The sequence below is a fragment of the Mobula birostris genome, chromosome 6, assembly GCF_030028105.1.
Source record: "Mobula birostris isolate sMobBir1 chromosome 6, sMobBir1.hap1, whole genome shotgun sequence".
NCBI classification, from domain to species: domain Eukaryota; kingdom Metazoa; phylum Chordata; class Chondrichthyes; order Myliobatiformes; family Myliobatidae; genus Mobula; species Mobula birostris.
This window is the reverse complement of record NC_092375.1, coordinates 76856233-76869936: the sequence shown is the minus strand read 5'-3', so window position 1 is coordinate 76869936 and position 13704 is coordinate 76856233.

The following is a 13704-nucleotide window of genomic DNA, read 5'->3' as shown; positions in this document are numbered from 1 at the left end:
GTTCTGTGGAAGAGATCGAGAATCCCGGATGGTCTGTTGCCTCCCTGGTGCCAAGGTCCACGATATGTTAGATTGAGTTCTCAGTATTCTCAAGAGGGAGGGTGAGCAGCCGGATGTCGTGGTCCATGTAGGCACCAATGACGTGGGTAGGAAGAATGAGGAGGTCCTGAAAGGTGAGTTTATGGAGTTAGGCATGAAGTTAAAGGACAGGACCTCCAGGATAACAATCTCAGGATTGCTACCAGTGCCACGTGCAGGCAGGTTTAGAAATAGTAAGATAGCTCAGATCAACATGTGGCTGAAGACATGGTGCAGGTGGGAGGGCTTCAGATTTATAGATAATTGGGCAGTTTTCCAGGGAAGGTGGGATCTGTTCCGGCGGGACGGTTTACATCTGAACTGGAGGGGGACAAATATTCTTGCAGGTAGGTTTGCTAGAGAGGCTGCAGTGGATTTAAACTAGGTACAAGGGGGGGAGGGAAACCAAAGTGTAGGAACAGATGTAGGGGAGAAGGAAGAAAAAGAAAATAGTAAAGTTGTTTGCACCGTTAGTGATAAACAGAGAGTAAGAGGTGGAAAATTTCCTAAATGCATTTATTTTAATGCTTGGAGCATTATAAGAAAGGTGGATGAGCTTAAAGCATGGATTGATACCTGGAAGTATGACGTGGTAGCTATTAGTGAAACATGGTTGCAGGAGGGGTGTGATTGGCAACTAAATATTCCTGGATTTCATTGTTTCAGGTGTGATAGAATTGGAGGGACAAGAGGGGGAAGTGTTGCATTGCTTGTCAGAGAAAATATTACAGCGGTGCTCTGGCAGGATAGATAAAAGGGCTCATCTTGGGAGGCTATTTGGGTGGAATTGAGGAATGGGAAAGGTGTAGTAACACTTATAAGGATTATTATAGACCACATAATGGGGAGTGAGAATTGGAGAAGCAAATTTGTAAGGAGATAGCAGATATTTGTAGTAAGAACAAGTTTGTGATTGTGGGAGATTTTAATTTTCCATGCATAGACTGGGAAGCCCATATTGTAAAAGGGCTGGATGGTTTGGAGTTTGTAAAATGCGTGCAGGATAGTTTTTTGCAGCGATACATAGAAGTACCAACTAGAGAAGTGGCAGTGTTGGAAATTCTGTTAGGGAATGAGATAGGTCAGGTGACAGAGGTATGTGTTGGGGAGCACTTTGGGTCCAGTGATCACAATGCCATTAGTTTCAATATAATTATGGAGAAGGATAGGTCTGGACCCAGGGTTGAGATTTTTGATTGGAGAAAGGCTAATGTTCAGGAGATGCTAAAGGATTTAGAAGGAATGGATTGGGACAATTTGTTTTATGGGAAGGATGTAGTAGAGAAATGGAGGTCATTTAAAGGTGAAATTTTGAGGGTACAGAATCTTTATGTTCCTGTTAGGTTGAAAAGAAAGGTTAAATGTTTGAGAGAGCCATTTTATTCAAGGGATATTGGAAACTTGGTTCGGAAAAAGAGTGATATCTACAATAAATATAGGCAGCATGGAGTAAATGAGGTGCTTGAGGAATATAAAGAATGTAAAAAGAATCTTAAGAAAGAAATTAAAGAAGTTAAAAGAAGATACGAGGTTGCTTTGGCAAGTAAGGTGAAAATAAATCCAAAGGGTTTCTACAGTTATATTAATAGCAAAAAGATAGTGAAGGATAAAATTGGTCCCTTAGAGAATCAGAGTGGACAGCTATGTGTGAAGCCAAAAGAGATAGGGGAGATTTTGAACAATTTCTTTTCTTCGGTATTCACTAAGGAGAAGAATATTGAATTGCATACGGTAAGGGAAACAGGTAGGGAAGTTATTGAAACTATGATGATTAATGAAGAGGAAATACTGGCGCTTTTAAGGAATATAAAAGTGGATAAGTCTCCTGGTCCTGACAGGATATTCTCTAGGACCTTGAGGGAAGTTAGTGTAGAAATAGCAGGGGCTCTGACAGAAATATTTCAAATGTCATCAGAAACGGGGATGGTGCAGGATGATTGGCATATTGCTCATGTTGTTCCATGTTTAAAAAGGGTTCTAAGAGTAAACCTAGCAATTATCGACCTATGAGTTTGACGTCAGTGGTGGGTAAATTGATGGAAAGTATTCTTAGAGATGGTATATATAATTACCTGGATAGACAAGGTCTGATTAGGAACAGTCAACATGGATTTGTGCATGGAAGGTCAGCAGTGGCAGGATGGGAGACGCCAGAGAGTAGTGGTGGATAACTGTTTGTCAGATTGGAGGCCGGTGACTAGTGGTGTACCTCAGGGATCTGTACTGGGTCCAGTGTTGTTTGTCATATATATTAATGATCTGGATGATGGAGTGGTAAATTGGATTAGTAAGTATGCAGGTGATACTAAGATAGGTGGCATTGTGGATAATGAAGTAGGTTTTCAAAGCTTGCAGAGAGATTTAGGCCAGTTAGAAGAGTGGGCTGAAAGATGGCAGATGGAGTTTAATGCTGATAAATGTGAGGTGCTAGATTTTGGTAGGACTAATCAAAGTAGGACATACAAGGTAAATGGTAGGGCACTGAAGAATGCAGTGGAACAGAGGGATCTAGGAATAATGTTGCATAGTTCCCTGAAGGTGGAATCTCTTGTGGATAGGGTGGTGAAGAAAGCTTTTGGTATGTTGGCCTTTATAAATCAAAGCATTGAGTATAAGAGTTGGGATGTAATGTTAACATTGTACAAGGCATTGGTAAGGCCAAATTTGGAGGATTGTGTGCATTTCTGGTCACCAAATTATAGGAAAGATGTCAACAAAATAGAGAGAGTACAGAGAAGATATACTGGAATGTTATCTGGGTTTCAGCACCTAAGTTACAGAGAAAGGTTGAACAAGTTGGGTCTTTATTCTTTGGAGCATAGAAGGTTGAGGGGGGACTTGATACAGGTATTTAAAATTATGAGGGGGATAGATGGAGTTGACGTGGATAGGCTTTTTCCATTGAGAGTAGGGGAGATTCAAACAAGAGGACATGAGTTGAGAGTTAGGGGGCAAACGTTTAGGGGTAACATGAGGGGGGACTTCTTTACTCAGAGAGTGGTAGCTGTGTGGAACGAGCTTCCAGCAGAAGCGGTAGAGGCAAGTTCGATATTGTCATTTAAAGTTAAATTGGATAGCTATATGGACAGGAAAGGAATGGAGGGTTATGGGCTGAGTGCAGGTCGGTGGTTCTAGGTGAGAGTAAGCGTTTGGCACGGACTAGAAGGGAATAAATGGCCTGTTTCCATGCTGGTTATCTGGTTATATGGTTATTGGGAAACCAAACAAGAGTATTCATATGAACTGCTTCTTCACCTGAGCTCTCAAGTCCTCTACCGGTTGTGAGCAAATTTTAAGCCTACTATTGTAAAAGTAGGGTTCTGGAGTATATCTCACCAACCACGCTCCCCCAACCAGCAACACTTTGAGGTGCAAAACAGACCAACTGATTCAGCCAATCGAACATGAATTTCTTCAATGCCTTCAGCAACAACCTGTTGGAGGTACTCAGAAGGCTGAGCCCAACTGCGAGAGAAAAGGAGCTGCTGACATTTCAGGTTGAAACACTACTTAAGGTTTGAAGGTGGAGAAGAGAGATGGCCAGCATAAAAAGGGAAGGGGGAGTGGTGAGACAGGAGCTTGAGGTAATTGATGGGCTAAGTAGGGATGTAAGATGTCAGGCAAGTTGCACTAGATTGGGTGGGGGCAAGAGTTGGGAAGACAGTGGCAGGTGGATGATAGATGGAAGCAGACGAAGAGAAAAAAAATTGAGAGCCAGGTGGAGAAAGGAAGCTTTAAGCTGGAGGAAGATAAGCAGGAAGTAAAGACTCTTACAAATTTCTATAAATGTACAGTGAAGACAATTGTGACTGGTTGCATTACAGTCTGTTATGGAGGCTGCAATACACAGAACTGCAAGAGGCTGCTGAAAGCTGCAGATGTAGCCAGCTCCATCACAGGCAGAACCGTCCCCACCACTGAAGACATCTTTAAGTAGTGGTGCCTCAAGGAGGGAGCATACATCATTAAGGACCCTCCCCAGCTGGGACATGCCCTCTTCTCACTGTTACCATCAGATAGAAAGTACAGAAGCCTGAAGGCACACACTCAGCGATTCAGGAACAGCTTCTTCCCCTCTGCCATCCGATTCCTAAATGGACATTGAACCCTTGGACACTACCTCACTTTTTTAATATATATTATTTCTGTTTCTTTGCATGATTTTTAATCTATTCAATATACGTATATTGTAATTGATTACTTATTTATTATTATTATTATTTTATTTTTTTTCTTCTATATTATGTATTGCATTGAACCGCTGTTAACAAATTTTACGTCACATACCGGTGATAATAAACCTGATTCTGATTCCTGTTACCACCATCAGGGAAGAGATCAAGGAGTCTGAAGACCCATACTCAATGATTTAGGAAGAAGTATTCTAAAGGCAAGATGACACAACTGTGGCTAATAAGAGAAGTCAAAGCCAACATAAAAGTCAAAGAGGGGGCATATAATAAAGCAAAAATTAGTGGGAAGTTAGAGTGTTAGGAAGCTTTTAAAAAACAACAGAAGGCAGCTAAAAAGTAATTATGGTGGAAAACATAGAATAGGAAGGTAAGCTGGCCAACAATATTAAAGAGGATACCAAAAGTTTCTCAGATACATAAAGTGTGAAAAAGAGGCGAGAATGTATATTGGACTGCTGGAATATGATGCTGGAGAGGTAATAATGGGTTCAAGGAAATGGCAGATGAACTAAGTAAATATTTTGCATCGCTCTTCAGTGTGGAAGACACTAGCAGTATGCCAGAAGTTCAAGAGTGTTAGCGGGCAGGAAAGTGTGCAGTTGCCATTACTAAGCAGAAGGTTATTGGGAAACTGAAAGGTCTGAAGTTGGATAAGTCACCTGGAACACATGGTTCTGAAAGAGGTGGTTGAAGTGATTGTGGAGCCATTAGTAATAATCTTTTAAGAATCACTAGATTCTGGTGTGGTTCTGGAAGACTGGAATATTGTAAATGTCACTCTACTCTTCAAGAAAAGAGAGAGGGAGAAGAAAGGAAATTATGGGCTAGTTAGTCTGACCTCAGTGGTTAGGGAGATGTTGAAGTCGATTGTTAAGGATGTGGTTTCAGCTTACTTAGAGACACATGATAAAATAGGCTGTAGTCAGCATGGTTTCGTCATCTGTCATGATGGGATTCGAACTGGGTCTCTAAATTACTGATCCAGTGGTAATTACCACTACGCTAAATCTCCCCAGTTCCACCAGTGGAGTATTGTGAGCAGTTTTAGGCCCCTTATTTAAGAAAGAAATTTAAGAAACAATGGAGAGAGTTCAAAGGAGGTTCATGAAAATGATTCCAGAATTGAAAGGCTTATCATATGAGAAGCGTTTGATGGCTGTAGGTCCAAACGCACTGGAATTCCGAAGAATATGGGGTGACTTGATTGGAACCTATTGAGCGTTGAAAGGCCTTGAAAGAGTGAACAGGGAGAGAATGTTTCCTATGGGGGGGGCAGGGGAAGAGTCTAAGGACACGGCTTCAGAATGGAGGGGCATCCTTTTAGAATGGAAATGAGGAGGGCTTTCTTTAGCCAGAGATTGGTGATACTGTGGAACTCATTACCACAGGTGGATGTGGAGATCAAGATATTGAGTATGTTTAAGGCAGAGGAAGATAGAGTCATGATTAGTCAGGGCAGTGAGGAATATAGGGAGAAGGCAGGAGATTGGGACTGAGAAGGAAAATGGATCAGCCATGAGAAATAGAGCAGACTCGGTGGGCCAAGTTACCTAATTCTGCTCCTAAATCTTATGGTTTTATCTTCTTCCTCTCTGCTTTCAGATTGATAAGCAGTTCATGAATCCATTACTACTACCTTGTTACTTTTTTTTGCACTACTTATTTATTTTATTATTTATAGCAATTTATCTTTACATTGCACTGCTGCCAGAAAACAAATTTCACATCATACGTCAGTGATAACAAATCTGATTGTGATTCAAATTCTGATTCTACCAGTGTTGGAATGTGATAAGTAAATGAAGTGATAATGGGAACCATTAGCGGAGAGGTAAATAGCAGATGGAACCAGAACCAAATGGGGGGATGGGGTAGGTGGAAGAGTCAATCAACTGTGTGTGGAATGGATGCAGGATCCTGGGGGGTGGGGATGAAGATGGATGATGCAGGGGTTGGAAGAAGGAGGTTCTGGGAAAGGGGACAAAATTGGATAAGCAGAGGAATCAGAATCAAGATTAATATCACTGGTATATGTTGTGAAATTTGCTTCTTTGCAGCAGTAGTACATTGCAATACATAATAATAAAGGACTATAGGCATGGCTGTGATTGTGAATTTCAGCTGTAGTAGTCCTAAATGGGATAATTTGATGATTCCCATCGGAGCTGCACGCAAACAGTCGCCCCTTAATCGCGCTATTTTACTGATGAGGATCGAGAGGAGAGAGAGTGATGGGGAGGAGGCAAAGTGAAGAGGGGGTAAAGAACTCACTAGGAGGAGGATTAGATTAGATTAGATTAGCAGACATCCCACCTCTCCCGGAAGATCCGAGAGTCTCCCGCATATCGATAGTGGCTCCCTGACGCCGGGAAATTATATACAATATCCCGGAAATAGATTTTTTTGAGAGGGAGAGCGAGAGCGAGCATCCTGATTAGTCTCTCTTCGTGCTAAGAGTGGTCCCCAACCACCGGGCCATGAGGAAACAATATGATTTGGCTATATGAAACGATATGAGTCATTCGCACCTTTCCTCATTCCCCATCACGCACTGTTGAACTTGAACGCACGCGGGGTCATTACCCGCGGGTCATCCATATCAGCACGGGAAAAAGATCAACTCCTTGAGCTTGTAAATGACGGTGGGCTGAAAAGTATGTTTGACATAACATCTCTGCCGGCATTCTGGATCAAAGTCAAGGCTAAATATCCTGAGATAGCCACGAAAGCACTGAAAACGTTGCTTCCATTTCCAACATCATTTCGCTGCGAAGCAGAGTTTTCTGCAATGAATGCAACGAAAACTAAATTGCGGAATAGACTGGAACCTCCTTCGAGTATTGCTGTCTCCCATCACCCCTCGATAGGACCGTCTTGTTGCAGGAAAACAAGCCCAGGGCTCCCACTGATTCAGCGATATTTGTGTGTTGCAATGATTTTATATGTTCATACAAGGAAAATATGCGCTGTGTGTTTAATATCCAAACATTACTTAAAATGTTATGATGCTATTGACTTATCACCTATATTCCGGTCGTGATTCCACCCCCGCTCCCCCACCCCCGGGTCGGCCGGTCCGCAAGAATATTGTCAATATTAAACCGGTCTGCGGCGCAAAAAGATGTTGAGGACCCCTGCTAAGTAGACCTATAAGTTTTCTCTGTGGGCGGGCTTTACAGTCAACCTCAAAAATAATGACAGTGTTGCTCGCTGCACTGTTTGCAACAGTGACTTTTCTATTGCCCATGGTGGGTTAAAATGTAAAAGACATGTTGAGGTGAGTTTAACAGGTGTCATTACAGCATAGCTAACATTATTTAAACTAGCTGGCTAGCTGCTAAGGAGCTACGCTATTGATGCCCTACGTGATGAGGCCAAACTCCCTGTAGACTTGCTTAAAGTTGTAATAGAATAAACATGATAATATAATATAAGTACATATTTTAATGGCACATTTGCTGCATATACCCAACTTGGTTTACAGATTAGACAAAATCACTAAACAAAGTATTGCATACACCCTTGGAGGTCGACGGGTAGGGTGCGGGGGGGGGGGGTGGATATAGTGTTGCGGGGGGGGTGATACCTCCCTGAAATGAGTTTTTGCAGGGTGGGATGTCTGGATTAGATTATGAGAACACTCAGTCCTCTTTTATTGTCATTTAGAAATGCTTGCATGCATTAAGAAATGATACAATGTTCCTCCAGAGTGATATCACAGAAAACAGGACAAACCAAAGACTAACACTGACAGAACCACATAATTATAACATATAGTTACAGCAGTGCAAAACAATACCATAATTTGATAAAGAACAGACCATGGGCACGGAAGAAATTATCCTACCAGGACATCTCTGGGATGTGGAAGGAAATTCACACTGGCACTGGGACAACGTGCGAATTTCGCGCAGAGAGGACTAAGTTCTCTGCACAATTACTGAATGAACCAGCATCCAAGGTGTATTGCTCTGCATTTTCAGTGGTAACAAGTTCTATGCAATTCTGTGATGAGAAGTACATACTAAAGGGTTTTTATATCTTTACTCCAACATGAGAGAAAACACACGCAGCTAAAACCAACAAGTTACTTCTGAGAATATAATTTAGTTTTTAACCTGGACCCCGGCACTGATCTGTGAAGGACAGTGGCAGTTGCCAGTGTATTAGTCTCCCCATGTTAAACAAAGTTGCGCCCCTGTTCTCCGTCAAGGGAATAAGCAACTCGATCATACTCGACTCGAGTGATCGCACACCTACTAGATATTAAGGAGGACAATCTGTTGAATGTGGAGGCTGATGGAATGGAAGGTCAGGAGAAGGGGAACTCTATCTTTTGGTCATATAACCAAGTTCAACAAAGCCAAAAAGTTTGTGGCAACTGTAAGTGGTGTAGGGATCAGCACAGTGGGAAAGGGAGGGGGAGGTGGAGCAGAAGATTGATATATTAACTGGCAGATCCAAATATGGATTTCAATAGAGGCAAGTGTAAGGCCATTTTGAAAAAGCCTTTTGAATCTGAAATCAATACATTTGAGCCAGCCAAGTATTCCATGTGATGTAGAACTAAGGTGGACAATTGGAATTAGTTACAAACCATCACAATTTCAATGAATGTACACAATATGAAAATGCAGCAGATTGTACATACAAATGGCCCCTCATTACAGGAGATGTTGAGTTCATTAGAAAACCAACCATATCACAATTTAATGTAATACCACATCATTTATGCATGCATCAAGGAAAAATGTATAACATTTTGATTTAGTTATTTGCTTTTTTTTATATAAATTCCCTCAGAATGAATTTTAATTCTCTATCTCTGATATTTTGGTACCTATAAGGGTGAATTTCCTTCACCAGAACTGTTGTAACATGGGATCACCTGCACATAGTACACTAATAGCTGGGTGGAGTTGTTCTCCAGTACACTGTTAATTGTGGTGTGTTCGCCGATTGCTTGGCCTTTATATACTTTCAATCAGCTAATTGGGCATTATTTCGGAAACTCATTTGTGATGTGGGGAGGAAATCTCGCTGCTGATTGGCTGTGTGGTGAACTTCATGCGTTGTGGTCTGGAATTTTGTCCACATCGGCTCATAAATAGGATCGAGGTCTATGTGTTTCTTCACAGAACTGTTTGCAGAAAACCAAGACCAGAGAACAACTCAACCCAAACATCAGCCACCCGAGCTACACTTCTTCCGAATTATTTCCAATAGTACACAAATGACAAATTTGGGATAAAACTTAAACTCAGTCTTTAATAACTTTGTTCTAACTCTCAACATTTGTCACTGTTAACAGTCAAGAATAATGAAAGAGGAGAGAATAGGGTTTATGAAAGCAAACATTACCTGAAGCTTGAGCCTGAGAGCTCCCAAAAAGGAAGGGTATACCTTAAACACAAGAGTTTCTACCTATGCTGGAAATCCAGAGCAACACACACAAAACGTTCGAGGAGCTCAGCAGGTCAGGTACCAACTATGAAAATGAATAGTCAATGTTTCATAAGAACTGAGAAGGAAAGGGGAAGATAAGAAGGTGGGGAGGGAGGAAATTAGGAGAAGCTGTAAGGTGATAGGTGAAGCCAAGAGATTGGGAGAGTGGTAATGAAGTAAGAAGTTGGGCGGTGATAGGTGGAAAAGGTTAAGGGTGGGAGAGGAAGGAATCTAATAGGATAGTGGACCATGGGAGAAGCTGAAGCAGGAGGGGCACTAGAGGGAGGAGATATCAGGTGAAGAGAAGAAGTAAGAGGCCAGAGTGGGGAATGGAAGAAGAGAAAAGGGGGAAAGTGGAAAAAAAATATGGAAATTGGAGAAATTGATGTTCAGGTCAGAGGTTACCTTGATGGAATATGAGGTATTGCTCTACAATCTGAGAGTGGGTTTTCTTGAAGAGGAGGTTATGGACCAACATATTGTAATAGGAATGGGGACATGAATTAATTTTTTTTAGATTATGAGAACACTCAGTCCTCCTTTATTGTCATTTAGAAATGCATACATGCATTAAGAAATGATACAATGTTTCTCCGGAGTGATATCACAGAAAACAGGACAGACCAAAGACTAACACTGACAGAACCACATAATTATAACATATAGTTACAGCAGTGCAAAGCAATACCATAATTTGATGAAGAACAAACCATGGGCACGGTAAATAAAATCTCAAAAGTCCCCGAGTCCCCGATAGCGGCGGCAAAAGGGAGAAACTCCCTGCCATAAACCTCCAGGCACCAACTTGCCGATGCCTTGGAAGCAGCCGACCACAGCCGATACTGAGTCCGTCCGTCTGAAAACTTTGAGCTTCCGACCAGCCACTCCGATACAGCCTTCCGAGCACCATCCTCTGCCAAGTGCCTTCGACCTCGCCCTGGCCGCTGAAACACGCAAAGCCGAGGATTTCGGGGCCTTCAGCTCCGGAGATTCCGGTTACCACACAGTAGCACCAGCAGCAAAGTGGGCATTTCAGAAGTTTTCCAGATGTTCCTCTGTGCTCCCACGTCTGACTCCATCAAATCAGAATTGTGCACAGTCCCCTACTTGACAGATAACAGATATTCATCACCGAAGTGGTCGCATGCTTGGCCACCGGGAAATTCCGCTTTTTACGGATGGAGCGGAGCTGCTTGGTAAAGTGGACCCCCTCCCCCAATCTACGTCTGCTATCACCGACATAGAGGAAAAAGCATCAGGAGCACCAGATACAGTAGATAACCCCAAAAGATTTGCAGGTGAAGTGTTGCCTTACCTGGAAAGACTGTCATGGATCCTAAATGAAGGTGCATGGGCAGGTGTAGCACTTCTGCCCCTTGCAGGGGTAAGGGCCAGGAGGGAGAGTAGTAGGGAGCGATGAATGGGCAAGGAAATACCTTAAGGCAGCCTTTCTCAAACTTTTTGCCCTGAAAGAAGCCTTGAAATAATTTTTCAACCTGCATAAAAATTGTTATATCTACAGCTCACAGTACATTAGCATGATCAGTAAGTTGTAGATATAATAATCCAAAAATAATTGTCAATACTGTTTTGAGTAGAGAATGAATTTTTAGCTTACCTTTCTTGAAATTAATCTCTTTCCCTTTCATAATTTTTAAAAACTCATAAGGCAAATATGATTTGTGGGAAGACAAAGGATTGGAAAGCTTTTAAAACCCTACAGAGAGCAACTAGAGGAATCATTAGTAGGGAAAAAATTGAAATATGAAAGCAAGTTATCAAACAATATCAAAGTGGATAGTAAAAGCTTTTTCAAGTATGTAAAAAATAGAGAGATGAGAGTGGGTATAGGACGGCTAGAAAATGAGGCCGGAGAAATAATAATGGGGACAAGGAGATGGCAGATGAATTAAATGAGTATTTTGCATCAGTCTTCACTATGGAAGACACTAGCAGTGTGCCAGATGTTGAAGGGTATGAGGCAAGAGAAGTGAGTGCAGTTACTATTACAAGGGAGAAGGTGCTCAAAAAGCTGAAAGACCTGAGGGTACATAAGTCACCCCGACCAGATCAACTGCACCCCAGGGTTCTGAAGGAGGCAGTGAAGGCATTAGTACTGATCTTTCAAAAATCATTGGACTCTGGCATGGTGCCAGAGGACTGGAAAGTTGCAAATGTCACCCCACTCTTTAAGAAGGTGGCAGAAAAGAAATTATAACCAGTTAGCCTGACCTCAGTGGTTGGGAAGATGTTGGAATCAATTGTTAAGAATGAGGTTATGAGTACTTAGTGATACAGGACAAGATGGGACAAAGTTATCAGTTTTCCTTAAGGGAAAATCTTGTCTGATGAACCTGTTGGGATTCTTTGAGATTACAAGTAGGATAGATAAAGGGGATGCAGTGGATGTTGTATATTTGGACTTTCAGACTTTGACAGGGTGCCACACATGAGGCTGCTTACCAAGTTAAGAGCCCAAGGTATTCCAGGGAAGCTACTGGCATGGTTGATTGGTAGGAGGCAAAGATAGGAATAAAAGGATTCTTTTTTGGTTGGTTGCCAGTGACTAGTGGTGTTCCGCAGGGGTCAGTATTGAGGCCGCTTCATTTTATGCTGTACCTCAATGATTCAGGTGATGGAATCGATAGCTTTGTTGTCAGGTTTTGCAAATGATATGAAGGAGCATTAGGTAGGTTGCAGAAGGACTTAGACAGATTAGGAGAATGGGCAAGAGAGTGGCAAATGAAATACAATGTTGGAAAATGCATAGTCAAGCAATTTGGTGGTAGAAATAAATGTGCAGACTATTTTCTAAACAGCGAGAAATTCCAAAAATCTGAGATGCAAAGGGACTTGGGAGTCATTGTGCAGAACACCCTAAAGGTTAACTTACAGGTAGGGTCTGTGGTGAGGAAGGCAAGTGCAATGTTAGCATTTATTTCAAGAGGTCTAAAATAGAAAGAGCAGAGATGTGATGCTGAGACTTTATAAGGCACTGGTGAGGCCTCACCTTCAGTATTGTGAACAGCTTTGGGCTCCTCATCTAAGAAAAGATGTGCTGGTATTGGAGAAAGTTCATAGGAGGTTCACAAGGATGATTCAGGGAATGAAAGGGTTATCATACGAGGAACATTTGATGGCTCTGATTCTGTACTCACTGGAATTTGGAAAGATGAAGGGAGATCTCATTGAAACTTTTCAAATGTTGAAATGCTTATACAGAGCAGTTGTGGAAATCATGTTTCCCTTGATGGGGGAGTCCAGGACAAGAGGGCACAGCCTCATGATAGAGGGGAATCCATTTGAAACAGATGTGGAGAAATTTCTTTAGCCAGAGGGTGGTGAATTTGTGGAATTTATCACCACAGACAGCTGAAGAGGCCAGGTTGTTGGGTGTACTTAAGGCAGAATTTGATCAGTTCTTTATTGGATATGGCATCAACGGTTATGGGGAGAAGTCTAAGGAATGGGGCTGAGGAGGGGAGAAAAGGATCAGCCATGATTGAATGGCAGAGCAGGCCTAATTCTGCTTCTATGTCTTACGGTCTATAATAAATACTTCAATTCTGGGTTGATAAGCACACGCAAATTTCACCTTCAACTGAAATGAGACAACTTCTATCCTTGCTCTTCATGCTTGTTAAACAAGAAAAAGCTTGCTCACACATGTAAGAAGTTGAAAACTGCAGAAAAATGTTCATTGCTTTCCTCTGAGTGGCAGGATACCCTTCCACAGAAACCCAGAACTTGTCTGCAGTTCAGTAAATCTCATCTTGAGTGCATGATCAGACTGTAGCTCACATGTTTGTCCTCTTCTCTCAAAGTCAAATTCTCAGGCTGAGCAGAAGATTCCGAGAAAGGGTTCCTCAGCCTTTGTGTTGAAAGGGAGGAAAAATACCGTTCAATTTTGTTTTGCAGTTCTTCCAAATGGTTTTCAATAAGACTTGAGACTTTTTGATATCCTTCCTCATTCTCAAGCCCAAGCAGC